Source organism: Rhinolophus ferrumequinum, chromosome 7 (assembly GCF_004115265.2).
Source record: "Rhinolophus ferrumequinum isolate MPI-CBG mRhiFer1 chromosome 7, mRhiFer1_v1.p, whole genome shotgun sequence".
Lineage (NCBI taxonomy): Eukaryota > Metazoa > Chordata > Mammalia > Chiroptera > Rhinolophidae > Rhinolophus > Rhinolophus ferrumequinum.
The window spans coordinates 78,820,336-78,842,456 of NC_046290.1; the positions used below are offsets into that span (position 1 = coordinate 78,820,336).

The following is a 22,121-nucleotide window of genomic DNA, read 5'->3' on the forward strand; positions in this document are numbered from 1 at the left end:
TTATTTTACACTTACAGACTATTCTAAAATGCTGAGCTAAATAGCTGAGTTGATGAATGGTAAAACAGAAACTTTACCAGCAGACAGTACCGAGACCTTTCTGACATAGCAGAAGAGCAGCTTTGAGTCCTGAGCACATCTGGCCATGGTGATAATGTAGATTCTCTTCATGGAGTGATTATGATGACAGGGTATTGTCTTTTTTATTTTAAAAACTAATAGACCCCAATTTAGGAATAGATTATGAAGGGAAATTTTTTTCTACATCTTAATTTTTTAAGGATTTAAATACAATACATTACTTTTAATTAAGCATTTATTGATAAGAGAACTGGCTATATAAACAAATATTTGTTGAGTAAAATATGTCTATTTTAATGGGAAATAGAAAATTTAAATTGGGCATTTTAACACATCCAACATTTTGACCTTTAATAAATGGATTTGAGAATGGACACAGGTTTAATAATATTAATATTTAAAATAGTGACTTTAAAGTTATTAGAGGATATTTTTCTAATTCCGTGTGCCTTTACCTTCCTTCCCTTATCATTCCACCAATTAAAAAAAAAATCTCAGAATGAGGTGTGGGATATGAGTTGTATTTTTATGAGTATTTATTTATTTTTTTAATCTTTGAGCAATATAGATATGTAAGTATTTTTTGTGTTCTTTGTTAGACACATCTGTTTGAGTACCAGTTATCTCAAGGAGACCATAATCATTGCTGGATTAGGGCTAACTATGCGGCAAAGACAACAGTTGCCCGTTTACTGGATGTTTAGTATGTGTCAATGCTTAAAATATATTGCCTAATTTACTCTTCGCAATAGCTGTATGAAATAGATAATACTTAATTTTTCCATTCTATAAATGAAGAAACTGAGCAAGATCATACAGCCAGTAAGTAACTGAGCGGAGATTTGAACACAGATCTGTTTGACTCCAATGTAATAAAGCCTTCAGTGAATACTTCTCCTGATTTAGAGATAGAATTATTTCAGCAATTGATTTTTTATGTAAAATAGAACAAAAAAGTGAAGAATGAAGATATGACACGTGGAAAACATATTGATGCTAAGCAATTATTTATATCAATTTCAACTGTAGAAGGTCAAGAATCAAATTTTGCATTAGAATAATAAAATTTGAAGATGCTGATGAAATTATAGTCTTTATATTTTAGGCAAATACAATTGTATATTTCTGTTAATAACTTTGTTCTTTTATTAAAGTATGAACATTTGTTCAAAACCTATTACCTGCCAACCTCTGTGATAGGTGATGAGCGGATAAAAATGAATAGTAGGTTCCTCTTCTGGAGAGACTCACGGTAGTGTGAGAGAAAAAGTCTTGGGAACAATGTAGTTAACTGGGGACTGGTACCTGACATACTAGATACTTATAATGATATTGAGATATGGAGGCTTATTCAAAGTGCAGTGTGAGCACGCGGATGTGTGGGTTCCATCTTATCTAGATCCATAGGGAAGGTTTACAAAGGAGTACACATTCGAATTAGGCCTTAAAAAGTAAGTGAAACAAAGGAATCTAGAGTCTGAGTACACGGAAGAGTTTACACAGTGACTCAATTCAGTAAGATTGAAACCTAAGTAGATTGCCCAGAAAAAAGCTTAATTCACCTGCCTTGTAGCTTTTTTTTTAACAGTTAGAAAGCATTTCATTTACAATATATGTAGATTGTTCCGATAACATTGTATTATGACCTTAAAGGGAGTCAGTAACAAAATCAAGAGTATTTTTTTTTTTTATCGATGAGCACTGTAGATACATAACCTAAATGTACCATGTAAAGTGTAGTAGATCAATCAGGAGACTAATATTGAAAAGAAAGAATTTGCCAACTATTTTGGCCTAAGAGAGTTATTTCATAAAACTATAAACTTGATTGCCAAGTGATCACTTAAGAGCTTTAAGTGTCCAGCGAGTATGCTCTCCATTCTTAAGACTTTTAAGGACAATTCAGGATGGAATAATGATGGATCAGGGATTGGAGACTGTCGAGTACCTATTGTGGTGCCTGACATGCTATATGCTCATAAATGGTAATGAATTATAGAGGTCAGTTCAAAGTGCAATTGGACAACAGACAGCAGGTTTTTTATTTGCTTCTCTCCCTTGATCTTTGATCCCATCTTCTGCTTCTGCCTAGTAAATTAATGAAATTAGAAATACTCACTGTGAGTATTTAGATACATTTAGATATGTATGTCTCAGAATGGTTATGACTTTTGATGCTGGTCACTATTCTGAGGATGAACTATGAATTTTTTTAAAAATGTAAATTTATTCTGAAAAGTTAGCTCAAATTTATTAATATTTTATACTTTTTCTGGCATTGGCAATGAGCTAATAAATTCACTGTATATTGACCCTCAAATAGTAATTTTACATCATCATATTAGATGCTGCATCGAAACATGAGAAAGAGAAGGTTCTTGCTCTTTTTAATTAAATGTGATAGATAAGGATGGAAACACAGAAAAGCAACTGAAGATGGATGAGTCTCTTTAGGTACGAGACTCTTGATTTCATCAAATATAAAGATTTTATTTGAAAAAAAGGCCTAAAGAAGCACTGTGAAAATGCATAGTAATGCTGAAAATGTTGATCTCTTGATACCGGAAATGTCTTTAACTTATTTTTAGGCCTCTATAATTTTCTTTATCCTCAGAATCTTGGCATGTAAAACTTTGAGAAAAGCCAGGCTTTAGTCAAGGCGATATGCATTCTTGTCACCTTTGTAATGAGAAGGAAGAGTATGTAGGACAATGTTTTAGGTTCTGTGTTCTACTTCTCTCTTAGGGGAATCACTGTGCTTCCGACCATAGTACTGGAGGACCTGTGCTATTATGCGGTGAAAGTATCAGTATGGTGTTGTCAACTGTTCTTTCTTCAGCAGGCTTCTTTCTTACTATCATGTTATTATCCTTTTGTTTTATAAAATAATGCTGATGGCAGATAGTAGGGCTTTGAAAAATATATTATTTCTCAGAAAAATTAAATGTTGCCATCTTCATGAGGTCCACCAATTTGTGTGTGTGTGTGTGTGTGTGTGTGTGTGTGTGTGTGTGTGTTGTGCTGGTCTATGAAATCTGAAAATCTGGAAACTACTGACTTGCGTGGAAAGGTCATGGGCTGTGCATTCAGCAAACCTGGTTTAAATTCTTTCTCTGCTATGGTTCGTATCTTTCCCATGTCTGAAAGGGGATGTGAATAGCTGTCTCCAAGGGTGGTTGTGACTGACATAATGTATGTATAATTGTATGGTGCCAAGTGCATAATAAGAACTGAATAAATTTAATTTCTTCTCTTCTTTCTTATTACAAGTGGTTGGGGGTCGAGGGAATCTCCGGTCAAGTTACCATTTAAATTGAATGTAAACCCAAGAGAGAAAAATTAAGAAAAGAAGGGGCTTTGGCAATCGATAGTTTGACAAACGGACATGACATAGTGCCTTGTATATATTTGGAATTATAATAAATAAAAATGTATTGATTTTAAATTACTTGAAATGTTGGGTAAGGGAGTTAATCTAATATTTGAATCATAAAACAAAGAAAAATAAATCAAATTTAGGGAAAAATTGAAAGATTTAAAATTTCATTGCTGTAAAGTGAATCAGGTAATGAACAAAATGCTGTGGTGATGAACCCACTGGTTATGCACTAAGTCATTTTAGTAAAATATTAAAATATCTTTTCCCAATCTCATTATTTATACTTATACTATAATTTCTAATCAAATGTGTGTTCTTTATTCTTTTAAAGTGTTTTCACACATTATGCCATTTATGCTTCCACATATGTACTATGCATATTAATATTTTATTAATATTAATAGATGAGAGAAAATTGAAGGCAAGATGGTTAAGTGACTAGCATTGTTAGTCATGGTTAGAAAGTGATAATCAGAAATAGATCTTAAGATAACTAGTATAGTTTTTTGTTTTTGTGCTGCTATTTATGACAGAGACAACTTTATTAGGATCCAGTGTATTTTAAGCATTTTACTTTTCTCTCTTGCCGCCTATGAAACATTTTAATCCTTATCCTTATAAATTGGAAGTTTTGTAAAAAGAGAGAATGATTTCCCCAAAGTCACATTAATGACCTTAATAATTCTGAAGCAGCATATATCTAATCACTAAACTCCTTTGTGCTAATATACAATGACAACAATTGTTGCTATGACAGTTGGGTAAAATCAGCCAAAGGAAATCTTTCTTGGTGTAGACAGTGGGGATAGATGACCCAGATACTTTTTTTCTAGGTTTATGAGTAACTAAGGTTTTTAAATTTAATGTTAGAAAAACTTCTTCAAATTGCTTTAGACGCCTGGAGATTTTTATGTAAAGTAATTGAACTGGAGCAAACATATGTTAATCAACTCTCATTTAGTGACACACACACACACACACACACACACGAAACACAGTGGAAAGTTCGTGAACTTAATTGTCCGACCTTTTCTATATCATATATATGATGTATTTGTACACTATCTTGTCAATTTTGTAAGATTGTTGAGAAACATATGTCTTTTGGAAGAGCTGTGGTACATGTGGCTATCAATGTTCGATTATCACATAGAGGACACTTACACGATCTACTTTGGAGCAGTAATTTTGGAACTATTTTAGATGCAGCACTTTTTCTTCAAAAAGATCAAATATTCAGAGTGTCTCTATATATACCTATATATTTTTTTCCTCCAAATATGTGTGTATGTGTGTGTGTGTGTGTGTGTGTGTGTGTGTATGACACAAATGGAGCAACTCATGTTGGATAAACAGGAGTGAGGGAGCCAGGCATTGTTGGTAATTTGACCTGCTCATACTACCCACTTAATTCTAGAAACCTGTCTACCACCTTTGCTCCTTACCACTTCTTTAGAGGTTCAAGTAAGAAGAGTCTTTTGACTTACAGGATCAACTAAAGGGAAATAATTATTTACCTTAGTGAGAATTTTGAAAAATAATATAGCAATTAACGAGATACATACAAATACTTTTAATATCAAAAGATAAAACATTTTTACTGCCTCTTATCTAGATCTTTTAAAAGCATCTTTCTAAAATTTATTTTTAAAAAGTGGGCTTTTTCCTATTGAGAAGATCTTACAATTAAAAAAAAAAACTCTAAAACCAACATGAGGAAAGTGTCTTGATTATTTTGTGAATAGCTTCTGGTTGGATTTATTTTTTGGCAATACATTTTTGAATTAGCAAGAGATTCCTCTTTTGTTATTGTAATATAAATCACCAAATAGTGATACTCATGTGTACACATGAGTATATTAGTCTGCTAAGGCTGCCATAACAAATAACACAGACTAGGTAGCTTAAACAATACACATTTACTTCTCACAGTTTGGGAGGCTGGGAAATTCAAGAACAAGGTGCCGGCAAGTTCAGTTTCTGATGAGGGCTGTCTTCCTGGCTTGCGGACGACTGCTTTCTCACTGTCCTCACATGGCCTTGCCTCAGTGTGTATGCTCAGATAAGTGAGCTCTCTGGTGTCTCTTCCTATGAGGATCCTAATTCTATCAGATCAGGGCTCCACCCTTATGGTCTCATTTAACCTTAACTATTTCCGCAGAGGCCCCACCCAAACACAAGTCACACTGGGCGTAGGGCCTCAACATGGGAATTTTAGGGGCACAAACATTCCGTCCATAACACTTGGCTGCTGGGTATCTGTCCCTGAGAGACAGCCCGCTCTTACACTTTTTTGGTCAATTTAGGTTTGGGGGACTTGCATTGCTGTGAGTGTGCCACGAAGCATGTTATTCTTTGCTCTTTGGGAGCGACTCTGCATCCCTTGTGGAATGCTTGAACGTTGTATGGCTGAAAAAGCCATCACATTAAAATAGTTACAGTCCTTGACTCTGGTGCATTTAGCTCTGTGGACTTGAGTCTATTTCTGTGTAAAATGGCAGTAAGAATTACTCCACAGAGTTGTTATTGGTCTGATCCTTTAAGGAAAACTATAATGTAAGATGCAAAGATTAGTTATTTTTATAAAGATGTACAGTGTTATCTTGTTATTTGCAAAACTTAACGAGTTGAACCCAGACCCTCAAGGTTAGGACTCTGTCAGTGGCCAACACGCTGATTTGCCCAGAATAATTGTAACTCTAATATAGGCAAGTACTTTGAGGAAAGTGCCAGCAAGTTTTATTTGTACCATCTTGTGCAAATAAAGAAAAATGATGTGCTTTGTTTTGTGAATGATACGTAAACTTAGCTGCTGGTAGTTGGTACTCAAAATAAAAGATTTTGCTTAGTGCTATGTCTAGAGCTTTCAGAAGAATAACCCAAGACTGAAAAACTATTTCTCTTAGCCCAGCCACTTTATATATTATATATCGAGAAGTATGTAAAATGTTAAGGAAACATCCTATATTGGCTTACCAGCTGGTATTTTTTATAGAAAGAAAACCTGATTTAAGTTAATATCTAAGGCTGGATGGAGGTGGGGAGGGAAGGGATAGAAAAGCTTTGGATTATTACAGGAGTGGGAGGATATTATTTACACTACCTCCGGAAAACAAGGGGGTAGAGAGGAAGGGAGAGAGAGTGTGAGAGAGATTTTATAAAGAAATATTCTATGCTGATGCTAATTGTATTTTGTAGGAATCTTGATGCTGCCTCTTTTTCCTCTAAATTTGCTACCCCGAAATATGAGGCCCCTTTAACTTTTTGGTTCCACAGAAGCATATGAGTTCCCTCAGACTTGGAGCATTTGTTCACACTGGCTATGGTTTTACGGTATTTGTCCTGGGTAGGAAATATTGAAGTGCTTTCTCTTCAATCCTACAGAATTTTAGGCTGATACATTAGAAAACAGAACTGAGTTCCCATATGAAGAAAATATTTATTTATAGTGTTCTGTGTTGTAAAGCCATGGCTCAAGGGTGTCTTCTCCTGTAGCCACAGCCCTGGCCAGGCCATAACATGGAGGTGAGGGGAACGGGGACCTGTGCCCCTGAGTCCTGACTGTGCACGTGTGGAGGTTAAAATGAAAAGTACTGGTTTAACTCGCTCATTTGAAATAATGAGGCTTTGGATCTTCAGCTCCCCATGCTTTTTAACCTTTTGAAAAATTATTTAATGATATTTCAATGTTGTTATTCTTGTAAAAATTTGAATAAAGCATAGATTGCATTAGTATGAGAGGACATCTTTAATTTATGTCATATAATAAAATCTTTGTCTTTTGCTCTTGTAAAGTTTGTAAAATTTAAACTATGTAAAATTACGGCAGTATTGTAGCCTTCATCGAGGTTTATAATAATGTGAATTAGGTATGTAACCCTCTGTTTTGTATTTATGTTTTCTTTTAATATATAAGGAAAATATTTAGGTAATAAATGAGTTGAGATCCAGACAAAGTCATATACTCTTAATTCATCTAACAGCTGCCTCTTGTTCCCCATTTATTTCATTTTTAAAGTAATTTACAAATGAAAAGAGCCTTGGCATTAAACTTCGGTTCTTAGAAATCAGGAAATTCCTAAGTTCTACTTCCTCTAGCAGCCATATTTCAACATTATTTCTATGAATGTAGTAATTTCAATTTTCCTGTTATATATACCTTTCAAATGCTATATAAGCCAAGGTAAGCAAGTTAATATTAAAGTAGGAGTTTGGAATTTCCTGACTCTTAACATTTTAACTTTTTATTTTGCTTTGGTGCACTGGATCATGCAATTAAATTTATAGAGTTAATATAGATATGTTGTATTCAAAGAAATTGTAGTTATTTTCAGCCATCACACTATGAATAGATTAAAAAAAAAGACCAATTTACGTTCTAGATAATGAACTACAACTTGGTGTTTGCCTTTCACTTTTCTTTTGGTAGCTTTTAATTTCCACCTCTCTAGCTATGATCAGAAATCATTCCAAAGGTTCTAGTTGGTTCTTTGTTTTCAGTAGAGGAGCTATAGTTTCATAGACACATTTGTACAGATACAAATATAATTGCATGTGCTAACTAAAGAAGCCAAAGCATTGAGTGTTAATATCCTTGTGGATGCGTTTTTTTTAATCTGTTTTCACCCCACTGGAATGAGAACAATCAGAATGCTAGTAACCGGGTTTCTTCATTCATCCCTTCATTCAACAAGCATCTACTGAAAGCATACCCTGGGCCAGGTACTTCTAGGTATTGGGAACATGGTAGTAATCAAAGCAAAGTCCTGTCTTCGATATTTTATTCTAGTAGGTGGAGAAAGAACATGAACAGACTGAATAAGTGTATACTCTTTCAGGTAGCGATAAATACTGTGCAGAAAAACTACGTGGAGTATGGAGACAGAGTAGTAATGGGGTACCATGTATGTGCTCAGAAGAAGTGGAAACAAGGCCTCTGATATCTGTACACCCATATTCATAGAAGCATTATTCACAATGGCCGAAAGGTGGAGGCAACCCAAGTGTTTGTTGACAGATTCATGGATAAAAATGTAGTACATACACACAGTCGGATATTATTCAGCCTTAAAAAGGAATGAATACTCTGGCATATTCTACAACATGGATGAACCTTGAAGACATTATGCTAAGTAAAATAAGTCAGTCACAAAAGGATAAATATTGTATGATTCCACTTATATGAGGTACTGAGAGTAGGCAAATTCACAGAGACTGAAAGTAGAAATGGTGGTTGCCAGGGGCTGGGGGAAAAAGGGTACTTGTTTATTGGGCACAGAATTTCAGTTGGGCAGACGTAAAAGTTTTGGAAATGGATGGTAGTGATGGTTGCACAATAACATGAATGTACTTAATGCCACAGGATTGTACACTTGAAAGTGGTTAAAATAGTGAATTTTTTGTTATGTATATTTTACAATAATAATAACACTGAAAGCAGGCTGTTCTGAGTTTGAATCTTACCTTGACCTTTAGCTTTCTAGGCTTTTTCACAGTTCTACTTTAGGCTTTAACAAATAGAACCTGAAGCTTTTAACATTCACTGAGTTGGGAGCTTGCCAGTATTATTCTGAGGCCTTTAATTTCATATTTCCTCATTTCTGTGTTCTTATAAAGCTCAATTTTATTTATGGTTATTTTCCAGTAATTTTTTTTTTTTTTTACTTTATTATGTATCTCAAATTTTTCCTCTAAAGCCTTAAATTGTGTTTTCTAATTTTTAGGATCCTATCAGGTTGTACTCTTAGTAGATGATTTACTTTCATTTCCTCATTGTATTATTTGTAAAAAAAAAAAAAAAAAAAATCTTAGTTATTGCTTCTCATGTTATTCATTCTCAAGTAATAAGCTACTTATTTTTGACTACTGTTGTCACTACTTCTCTGGGTCCAATCAGGAGACACAAACCACAACGTAATTTAAACAGGGAAAGTTTAACATAAAGAATTATTAAGCTGTGATGGATAAGTAACTACAGAAGTGTAAAGAGAACTGTAATAGATACCCTCTGGCTGAAAGAGAGTATTCAAGGAAACAACAACTTAGAAGAGGGCCCCCTCACCACGGGGGAAGTTCAGACCTTTTTAGAGAGGATGTGACTACAGTCTATTGGATGGTGGAGAAGGTTGCTTGGTTGCTGGGGCCCGAGTTGGTCCAGTCACTGGGCCAGCAGGAAATAACTTCTTGGGGCGTACGTAGTCAGGCTGAGGCTGGTGGACGGGCATGCAAAAGTAGTCAGTGCAAGTGACTGGCAGCATGAGGCCTACAGTGCTGTGTCTGTGTTGGGAGGACCATGGCAAGGTGATCCGGGATCCTATGACTAAGAATCCTAACGGAGATGGAGCACCTGGGAGGGGTTGATGGTATCCGGTGGAGCGGAAAGAAGCTGGGACGTTTGGGATGGGGTATGAGAAAGGAAAGACCTCTAGAGACGTAAGAGAGAGCTTTATTTTTCTTTCTCCTCAAATTCTCATATATTGAAAATATATACCAAGTACTGTAAATGTTATTTCCATTAATATCTTCTTCCCATCCTCATTGCTTTGGCTTCAGCTTTCCTCACGTCCATCCCATGGGACTGCATGATTCTCCTAATTTATCATCCAACCTTCAGAATCTCCCTCCTTCAATCTAGTGTCATTTTTCTAAAATAAAGATCCAACGTGGCGTTTTGCTGTTTACAGTTTCTTTAGTGACCTCCCACTGCTGGTACCTCCAGACTCTTGTGCTGGCATACAAGGCCCGTAGGCTGGACCTCTCTCTTCCGCCAGCCACCCTAGACACCTTCTATGTGAATTTCTCAAAGATCTTCAAATATCATTTTATTCTCCTTTGTATATTTTGTCCCCTCTACTGTCTCTTACTCACCTTGCCATTTGGAAAATATCTATTCATCCTTTAAAACTTAAATGCCGCCTAATCTTTCCCTCTTTGCCCAAGGCTTCCTTGGTGCTGGGTAACATTTTGACTTTTGTTGTTGTTAATCTTCTGTTTTAGTTCATTCTGACTGCTATAATGACATATTACAGACTGATGGCTTCTAAACAACAGAATTTTATTGCTCGCAGTTCCGGAGGGTGGAAGTCTGAGATCAGAGTGCCAACGTGGTTGGGTGAGGGCCGTCTTCTGAGTCTCACACTTCTCATTATATCTTCACATGGCAAAAGCAGCTAGGGAGCTCCATGGAGCCTCTTTTATAAGGCATTAATCCCATTCACGAGGGTTCCATCCTCGTGACTTAGGCACCTCCAAAAGGCCCCATCTACTAATGCTATCAAATTTGAGTGTTAGGATTTCAACATATTAATTTGGGGGTGGGGGACCCAAACATTCAGGCCATAGTACCCTTTCCATCTTTTTACCCTTGATGTTTAATGTACTACACAGCACATAGTGAGTGTTAGATGTTTGTTAGATGAAAGAGTATCTTTCTTTAGTAGTTTTTTACTCAACATGATCACCTGCCATACCTTAAAAAAAAATAGGGTTCAGAAGGATACACACTATAATTGAGAATTATTGGGGTTCTGTGAGCTTTATACTTGGAAAAGAAATGAAACCTTAATTTCTATAATTCTTTCCTTTTCCTAGTGCTTGATATGTGTTGCTATGTGATAGAGCAAGTTAGAGATAAGGAAAGTGAGGTGAAAATGAGCCAACTGCTTGCATGATGGAGTGGAAATTAGAAACTGCTTCTTTTTGGATTATCTTCCTTTAATATTTCTAGTATTAAAAATCAAGTACACAAATATTTATTTATTGAGCCCCTTCCATGTACATTGTATTAGAACTGTGATTCTAGGTTCTTTTCTACATCTAAGATTCTGTGATTACTTAGTAAGATTTAATCCTTAAACAAAATTTATTTAAATATTTTTCTGAAATAAATGGTTATGTTAAATATTTTTATTTATTCTAAAGTTATTGTAAAATTATCATGTTAAATAAAATACAATAAAGCTATATAATATACAGTGAACACTATGCTATACTCCCTGATATAAAAAAAGTATCTTTTTGTAAATCTGCATATGCTTATGTTCACTCACATGTTTGTGCATATTTATAGTTGCTTAAATTAGCACATAAATTTATAATTTTAAAAATTGGCATGTAAATATAATATGGGTGATTATGCCCCTTTTTGAGATTCTAACTTTGAAAAAATCATACCATTCTAATTCCTGAGAAGCACTTAAAATTATAATGCCAGGAGATAAAGCCTGTTTGGCAAATTTTATTTTCTAGCCTAGATAATGTCTTTTGCAGTTGGTTCTGCTTTTCCTAGTAGCTTTAAGGGAAATTGATTTGATAATAAGATTTTAATACAAAGTTTGAAGCTATGACATATTCTCAAGAGTGGTTGATGCAAACAGCCAGTAGAAAGTATTCATAGAAACAAACATCTTCCATTCCATAGAATCAGAAAACATAATATTGTATGCCATAATCACTCAGTTACGTTATATATATGCTATTTTATAATGCGCCTGAACCAGAACGTATGGATTTCAGATACTCTATGTTAAAGGGATACAAAGTAAGCATGTATTAAATGTAATTCATCATGCTTCTGGCCCCATGTTTATCCATGTAATTTTATGATCCCATAACCAAAATAAAATAGCTGAGGCAGAACTGATATAAAATGAATGGTATTTTCTATAGAAATTCTATAAGAGCTGAGCTAGAGATTGCTATTCTTTCCACAGAATAATTTTCTGAAATACTGATTATAACTGAGCATTAGCAAATATATTCCTTTGGACTTCCTAAAAAGAAATTCTCAGATACAGTTTTATCTTTTGCTACTTAAATTAATTGAAGAAAACAAAAGAAAAGGAAAGGGAAATTTAAAAAAAACAAAACAAAACCCTGCTCCCATACCCTAATTTCATGATTTTGAATGTTATGAGATTATTTTAAAGTTTTATTATTTAAAAGCATATTGCTTTATTTATCTTGCTTGATATAAACAGAGGAGTTGTCAGAGTTAATCAAGGCAAGTATTTATTAAGGATCTACTTATATGATATCTTGTTGAGTTTGCAAAAATGTATAATACAAATCTTTTATCCCCAGGAAGTTTATAACTTAGAAAATTAAATATAGATAAAACCTTTAATGTATAATTAACTGTTAAAGTATTAAGGCAATAAATATTGTAGGAGTTAATGTTTTAATTTTAAAACAAAAAGAGATTTTTAGAGATAATTCAACTCAGTATCTCATTTTACAGATGAGGAATCAGAAGTGTGTTACCTCAAAAATCTGCCTGGAATCGCATTGCTAGACAATGTCAGAATCAGAGTTAGAACCTGGATTTCTGACTTTAGCTTAGAATTTTCTGTTTGTAAGCACCTATGAGTCTGTATGGAGTGAGTCTTAAGACATATGGAAGAAGTGAGATGTTGAAGAGTATGGATAGATGGTGGGAGAAGAACTGGTATTCCATGATGGAGAGAGCTTAGAAGACCTGGGGAGAACAAAGGGACCTAATGATAGTAGAAGGCACACGGCAGGAATTGTTTGTAACCTGAGGTTGGATTAAGGAGATCCTTGCAAAGCAGATAGATTTTATGTTGTAGGCACTAGAGTGCTTTTATAGATTTCTCAAACTGAGTGACTTGATAAAAATTGTATTTTGGGAAGATGAGTCTGTGGTGGTGAGCATGAAGGATTGAAGTAGGTAACACCGGGGGCAGAAAGACAGGGTAGGTTGGGTTGTCAGGTTATAGTAGGAGGAATGAAGTGGAAAATTCAAACCCACAAGACATTTCGGGGGTGGGGCAGCATGAAACAATAGAATTACATTACAGTTTTATATAGAGAATGAAGGAAACAAGCATGTAGAAGAATGATATTTCCATGAATAGAAGTAAGTAACTGGGATGAAAACTAAGCTGAATTGAGTTTTTGTGTGTGTGAAATTAAGATTGTTTAAATTGTAAAGGATTTTGGAAGTCATCTGTGCTGAATTTGGGGATAATATTCGGTCATTCAACTGAATATATCCCTTGGGGATTAGGAAATATAGCACTGGAATGAAAGAACCAAAATATAGACTTTAGAATCTTGTCTATATGACCAGGTTGAAATTGTCAGGATATACAAGCTTACTAAAGAAATAGGGGTAGGAAGAGAATAGAAGAGACAGTCTTGGATGTTACCTGCAGTTGAAGGGGAGAGGAGAAGTGGAGGAACTAAAGAGATAGAAAAGATTGAATTAGAAATGTAAGTGTGGCCAGAGAATAGTTAAGAGCACCATGGTCTTTGGTCCCACACAAACCTAGATTGAAGTCCATCCTCTACCTCCAGTTGGGTTTGTTATATTGGATAAGTCATCTCATTTATTTAGTTATTCTTTTGGCTCAACTTTTTTTTAATTAAAAATTTTTTTTCAGTTACAGTTGACATTCAGTATTATATTAGTTTCAGGTGTATAACAGCACAGTGGTTAGACATTTATATAAATTACGAAGTGATCCCCCTGACTAGTCTAGTACTCACCTGACACCATATGTAGCTATTACAATATTATTGACTATATTCCCTAAGCTATAGTTTACATCCCTGTGACTATTTTGTAACAGCCAATTTGTACTTCGTAATCTCTTCCCAGACCTTCAACTCGTCTCCTATCTGATAGCCATCAGTTTGTTCTCTGTATCTATGAGTTTATGTTTTGCTAGTTCATTTATTTTGTTTTTTAGATTTCACATATATGTTATAGATGTTAAAAGACAAAAGTAGGAAGAGCATGTGTAATTACAACAGTAAATTAAGGGATGTATACAAACACACAAAAGAAATAAAAAATAATGACAAAAACATAAATGTGGAGGAGGTAAGTAAAAATGGTAATGATTTTAGAATGTATTTTAACTTAAGTGACCATCAACTTAAAATAGACTTGTATAAACATAGTTTGGCATATGTAAAGCACATGGTAACCACAAACAAAAAAATATACAGGAGATATACAAGAAATAAAGAGAAAGGAATCCAAACACAACACTATAGAAAGTCATCAACATACAAGAGAAGAGAGCAAGAGAATAAGAAAGGAACAGAGAAGAATTACAAAAACAATCAGAAAACAATAAAATGGCAATAACTACATACCTATCAATAATTACTTTAAATGTAAATGGATTAAATACTCCAATCAATAGACGACTGGATAAAGAACAAGTGGTACATATATACAATAAAATATTGCTCGACAATAAAAAAGAATGAAATTTTATCATTTGTGACAACATGGATGGACTTAGAGGGTATTAGTTAAGTGAAATGTCAGACAGAGAAAGTGATCTATTTTAAACACTCGATTTTTTCATATGTAAAATAGAATATTAATAGTACCTACATTTTAGATAAGGGTTACTGAGAACATTAAATAAAGCTCAGTGCTTGACACACAGGTACATTCAATAAATTTCATAAGATAAATAGGATATAGACTCATACAATAAAGAAATGACACTGGCTCTGAATAAAAACTAAAAAAACTAATGGGTAACATCTGAAAGATGGGTTTTGGTTAAAGCAGTGTAGAGTTATAATGTAGTTGAATTTGATGCATATTTATATACAGGTTGTACAGTAGTGACTCAACTTTGAAGTAGAATTAAATAGATTCCAATTTAAAGAATAAAAAGGAAACTTTTCCTGTTGTTGATATTAAAAGGATTACTACTGAGTACTAATGAAGGGTTACTGTAAAAGTATTAACATTTAACTTAAAATAGGATTTTAGGTTTTCATTTGAGAGTTTTCCATATCTTTAGACAGTCAATAATGAAATTTTTGCCTTTTAATTTAGGATTAATAATCAGTTGTATCTATTGTGTACACTTAGACTGTTAGGTTATCTCTGTACATTTTTCAGTTATATGCATCATCAGTTTTGAGTAGAAGTCTACATGTATTCAGGTTTATAAAAACCACTGTAGATACTGTTTAAATCTAATAGCAATAATATACCTGAATTTATAATTGTCACTGTTCCATTGCTTAGAATGCATTTTTCAAAATATTCACCAGATTCCTTCTCCAATTAAGTTATTCGTTTGTCTTTTGTTTAGGCCCTAGGCCACTGAAATAGAGTAAAGTAAAGAAACGGGCTTTTTTTTTTTTCAGTTCCATTTTTTTCTGTATTATTAGAATAATGGATTTACTTTTTCATACAAGACTGGTGGTACTCACTTTTTAAATAATACTTGCCTAAATGAGAGTATAACTTATTGTGACATTTTCTATTAGCAATTCATAAATATTTTAGAAATCATTAACTGTTATCTTTTTGTGGCTTCTAATTTTAAAGTTTGTTTGGAAAATAAATGCAGGAAAACTAAAATAAAAAGAGACTTTTTTTCCATGACTAAAAAAATGAATTTTTAAAAACTGTTTTCATAGCATCAATTCTATTGACTTGGGGCCGTTTAGGGGAATTATATATATTATAGTATCCCATCAGCTATTGACTATATTTTATCCTGTCACATATATTTTATCCTGTCACATTAAATAAAAATTTTTTGTTGCCATTTTGAGGAGAAAATGCACAAGTGTTTGTTAAGAACTCTTTCTTATTTTTGCCACACATCCATTTTAATCATAAGTTAATTTTATTTCTCATGTGTAATTTTGGATAAATGAGGAGTTTTGGAAACATATTAACTAGTATGTGGGTATATGTGAATATTCAATATGTGACTTATAAAAACTGATTTATGCCTAGGGATGTTTGTCAATGTCCTCATTATAAATCTGGATTATGCTTTATATCTCTCATCTTCTGAAATTGTATGAAATAGCAATACAAAGTAAATTAAAACTGAACTAGTAATTTGTAACTAATGTGAAAGAAATTAGGAGAACTCAGAGTAATTTAAACCTTTGTACAATATGTATTACTTCTGAGTCACATATTTTAAAAAGCATAAAGCGTAGTTAATAGTGAAAATCCACATAAAGAAAGAAGGAAATAACACGAAGTCTGTTTGGTTGAATTCAGCAAACATTTTTAGAGAACCATCATTTTGAAAAAGTACTGTGATCCTGATGGTGCAGGTCCAGGCACCGGACTTTGAGAACCACTGTTACAGATCTTGGCAGACCTATTTGAAGTCATCAAGATGAGAATGAGAAGGAAGATGTTTTAATTTAAGAAAGTGATCTTTAAGTTCTAGCATCCATGCTTTTGTTTACCATAGTGGTAGAATGTTAAAAAAAAAATGGCCATTTCAGCATTTCTTCATCTAAACTTTTCAGAGTATTTATTCAATAAATATTTACTCCACATCTAATATGTGCCTCGCATATTTAGAGCTGGAGGTAAAGAGTAAGACAGACATAGCTCCTGCCCTCATGGAGCTTACATTCTCCTGGGGGCCATATATAGAAAAAAAACAGGTCAACAGACAAATTAATATAGTTGCAAGTTGAAGTATGTCATTTGAAGAGCACAGACAACGGACAGAAGAGTGAGAGGATCAGAGATCTATGTTAAGTATAGTGGTTTCTGAAGAGATGACATTGTAGTTGAAACCTCGAAAAAAGAAAGAACTAGGTCTGTTAAGAGGAGGATGGAGTAGCATTATTTTGGTAGAGACAATTAAATATACATAGGCCCTGAAGCAAGATAGAAAATATGTATTCTAGGAACTAAAAGTAGACTAGCCTACTTATAAATTTGGGGATGTGATGGGGAGAGAGGTGTGGGCGAAATGGGAAAAATTAGGTTTCTGGTTTATTAATATTGTTTATGGAAACAGAAGAGTTGTGTATGTTGTGTGTGTTAGTATTCAGAGGGAGCTCAGCTGTGTTTTGAAAGAGTTTGGTCAAAGAAGCAGCCAGTTGAGGTGATTAAAATTGTTACTACATTAAAGTAAGATTACACAGAGCAGAAACTTTAATTATTGCTATAAAAAAAATTTAGAGCCCTCAGAAGTTAATAAAATTTAGGGAAATAAAACATTATTTTAGGGAAAACACCAAGGCTATCAAGGATTAAAAGAAAAGCAATCTGTTTTGGTGTATTTAAAGTAATAGTGACACCCACAAAGATTAAAAGTTCGGAAGCCAAGTAAAAAGGGATTAAAATTCTAGAAAAGTGGAAAAAGGCAGATTGTCCAGAAGGTAAGTGAAAATAATAAATTAATACATGATCATGAAGACATGGTTGGTGAGAGAGGCCGTTGGCTCATCAGAGAATATAGAAAATTATTACCACGGATACAGAATATTTAACAGTAGAGCTGAAATATGAAATGTTAGTATTCACAGGGGATACTAAAGGGACAGTGCCAGAATTGAAAGGAAAAAATAGTCTCTAGAGGATCTAAAACCTAAAGATCTTAACCAGCTCCTTGAAAATAAAATTTAAATGCCGAAGTAGTTTTAAAAATCTGGATCTAGCTAGCTTATGCCCTACAATTTCAATGACGCCATACAATGTGAACTCATTAAAATGAAAGTCAATCTTGTTTTTATTTTTAATGTGGTTATTTCCCAGTTCTCCAAGGGACTATAGCAAAGACTTAAATAATCCATATCCATATGAAAGTGAATTATAGGCCTCCTTGAAATTAATAAGGGTAAAGACTTTCCGAGTAGTATTCCACTTACACTTGTGACTTTCTTTCAAAAGACAGCTCTGTTCTGAGAGAACAGTGTTTCTTTACATTTGAAAGAAATGGACCATTTCTGTTTTGTTCACCAGTATATTGATCATACTTACTAGCACAGTGCCAGACACATAGTAAGCATTGTTGAATGAGTAAATATGAATTTTACATTCAGCTTTGGGTTTTCTGGAAAGCTGGTAATCTTACAAAGCAGTTCATTTTGTGGTGCCTGTGGAGATTTCTCTACCATCCTTGCACTCTAGTATTATCCAGAAGCAGAGCTATAGGTAAAGAATGTTAGTGCTGATCAGAAACAGGGTTGAACGTTTTTGAGATTCTGTTTCCATGCATTACAAAGGATACTGGTGTTACGTTAAGCCAAATGTAAATTCCTTTTAGAGTGTGTGGATTTTAATTATTTTGTTCAGTCTCCTGTGTTCCTAAATTCCAGATACTAAATGATTGAGTTCATGATGCTTTTGAGACAAATTCTATCAATGACTATTAAAAGAGGTTTTAGGGATGACAGATGAGATATCCCAAGACTTCATTTTACTTGGTTTTATTTCCGGAAGTGTAGTAGATATACTTATTATTGTAGTCAAGTATAGAAAAATGACAGACATTTCTCTCTGGCCCATAGTTCTCTTTTTTAACATCTAACTTGTCAGCTCTTTTGCATTCACTCCCTAATTATGTACCCATATTTTCTTTATTTTTCTTAATTATGTATCAGAGCTTTTCTTTTTTTCCTGAAGCTCTCGATTAAAATAAACTTTTCTCTAAAATAATTTGAATTGACTTGGGTTCTTTTTTCTCATGATCCTGTTATTCAGTGATTCTTTTCTCAAATATTTGTTTCCATTACCTTTGTTACTTTTATATAGGTACATGTTAGTGGTTGTAGTTTAATCTCCAGCCAACCTTTCTGGGTTAATAATGCTGGTTTACACTAACTCCTAGGATAGAACCTCATCAGTTGTGTAGTTGTAGAATTAGGACACAATGAACACTACAGAAACAACATCAGCCTCTGCTCTAGCAGCAGTGGAGAGAACCATTTACCAAAAGAAAACAGATTGAGCAAAGATCTGTTAGAGTGACTGTTATGTACTATTACTGTAAAACAGTTACAATTCTCAAGGGTTCAGCTGTTTTTAATGTTATGTATGAGAAAACATTTTATGGGGAATTTTTAAATGCTACTAGAGGGACGGCGTAACATTTATGAAGTTGGGGCCAGTGTGATATAATGGACTTTGGGGCTTTGGGATAAGATGCTTTGAACCTGACCCTTTCACTTACTAGTTTTGTAAATGTGGGCAACTTACTTGACCTCTCTGGGCTTCACAGTCTAGGTTTGCAAAAATGGAAAGAATGTGACTTCTTGACAAGAGTTTTGAGAGAATTGAATGTAATTACATACACAAAATGTCTAATGAAACTTTTGGCCCATGCACATTTTTCTCCCAAGACAAGTAAATCCTACCGCTAAGTCTAGAAAGGGGATGAGAAAAGTTTCTTCCTAATTTGCTGGAGCTTTGTGCCCATGGAGCTGTGTATTGTCTCCACCTAAGTGATCCACAATGATCCCAACACCAATGTGTGCTTTAAAAAGGTGTGGAATTTTGACTTTTTTGTTTGCCTTGAACAAAAGGTCAATTTGGGCTCTGAGGTCTTTGGTGGCTGCCAAATATAAGGATAGGGGAAGGAGGAGGAAGGTGAGCAAAGGGATTTTAACAGGCCCCTGGTCCTACTTCTAGCAGAGCAATTACACTTCTCTCTTTTACCTTTTGTATATCCATGGAAGAGATTGATTGAACAAAAGAGCGTGTGTCTTTAAAAAGTTTGAAAAACCAAAAGCAAGCTCTAACACTCTATTCCTTGACTTCCTTTTCTGTCTTTTTTTCAAATTGAATTTATCGGGGTAACATTGATTAATAACATTATATAAGTTCAGGTATGCTATTCTATAATGTATCTCCTGTATATTGCATTGTGTTCTCACCACACAAAGTCTAGTCTCCTTCTGTCACCATGTACTTGATCCCGTTTACCCTCTTCATTCTGCCCCCACCACCTTCCCCTCTGGTAACCACCATACTGTTGTCTGTGAGTTTGTTTGTTTGTTTGGCTTGGTTTGTTTGCTCTCTGGTTCCACTCTGCTTTCTTCTTGGCCTTTTCCAAGTCTGTGGGAATAGGTGGGAACGGGGAAGGAAGGATTTCCAGGCCCTCTTGTTGATGGGAGTTCTCAGCTGATACGCATCATAAAAGAACCAGGGTCCTATACAAAAAGGGCACTCATGGTGGAAAAGCTCCTTGATCTCCTTAGTTCTAGCATTGATCTCCAACCACCCAAAGCCACATTTTGAGCCATTATTAGTAATTTTCCAACTTTGAAATAACACATACAGACTTCCTGCCTCTGATTACTTCCTTCTATTTGCTTTTACTGAGATCTCTTTAATTGACCCTTCCTATTTTCATTTTCTTCTTTATCCATCTTGGACTCGGATCCATCACTTGATGGATCTTTTCAGTGTCCTGAAGTTCTTTCCCCATTATCCTGCACTGCACCCACCAGCAAGAACTCTGACTCTGGACGAATCTATGTGACTTCACTCTGCCTTTAATCATTACAGGAGAAAATAACACACTGGGTTGATTAGTTACCTGTAATTTGCTGAGCTGTGGGTTCCATTTCCAACCGTTTACCTGAGTCACTTCTTTCTCTTCCATCTTCATTATCATTCTCTCTCTGGGCCTCTTAACATCATGCTCAAAAAAATTCAAGCATCAAATGAAAGTAACAAATGAATCCATCTGCAATTTGAGGTACAACACTCTCTCTCATCTTCTCCCAGACTTTTTAAAGTTGGTGTCATGGTCTTTAGCCCACTCTAACTCAGTTTCTGCTCCTCTATTCAAAACTGCTTTTGTAAATTTGTTTCACTTCCCTGCTCAATAATGTTTAACAGCTTTCTCATTACCTTGTGACACAGTCTCAGATCCCCAGCCTTACATTCATACCATTCTACTCTACTCCTCTTTTATGCTCATACACACTTCCGTCATTTCATCAAATATACTTCATTTTTTTTTTTTTTTTTTGCCTCCTTTGGTTTTTACACATTCTGTTGCTCCGACTTGGAAAACACGCCCCTCGACTTCCTCAACTCCTCAAACTCACTGTTCGGTTATCAGCGTCGTCTCTTGAGAGAGATTCTCTCTCACCTGACCTGACATGGCTCAGTCTTCCTGCTTTACGCGTGTGCTTCCTCTTCATAGCACTTAACACATTTGTGATAGTTTATTTAATGTCTTTATTCCCAGGTCTGTTAATATTACTTTCTAGAGAGTAGGGCCTGATACTTTTCAGGAGCTCAGGGAAATATTTGTTGAAGAAATGACTGAATAAATGAACAGCTTTAGCTCTCCCAGCTCAGTAGGCCAGTTTTGTCACTGACCTTATGAGAACTTCTTTTCCTTGGTTGGCAATGTAATAAGTTTTAAGTGGAGGTGAAACTAAAGTAGCATATAGTTAATACTGCATAATAGGTACGTAGCATATATATACATATATTTTTTTCTTATTATCCTCTGCTCTTTGTTTTTTTAAAAAACTAGAAATATGTAGTAATTTCAAACTTTTTTATTAGGAAGTTGAGTATTTTGTTTCTTGTGACATTTTCAATTAATTCACACATTTCTTGAGTACTATTCGGTGTATTCCCCTAAATGAAAAATTAAAATGTAGATGAATGACTCAAGTTTCTTAAAAAACAAAACAAAACCCTTTAACAACAGTTTAGGAATATATATATATTCAAAAGAGAACCCAGAAATTCTTTTTTCTCTTTTCTACTGAAATATATTAGCTATCAATTCCTAAAGCTCCAGTAAATGAAATGTTACAAAACCTTTATAATTAAGAATTAGTTGATAGCTAAAAGTACAGTTAAAATATAAGATAAATTAATGAATAAAAGAGCAGATAGCAGACAGTATATTCGTTTTGTAGAATTCGC

At 34.4% G+C, this 22,121-nt stretch overlaps 1 protein-coding gene across 2 annotated transcripts in view; it reads left to right on the forward strand.

The window, feature by feature from the left end:
- The window catches only part of COMMD10 (COMM domain containing 10), a 153,565-nt gene that overhangs the window by 61,061 nt on the left and 70,383 nt on the right, over window positions 1-22,121 (forward strand). The gene's annotated exons all lie outside the window — the stretch shown is intronic.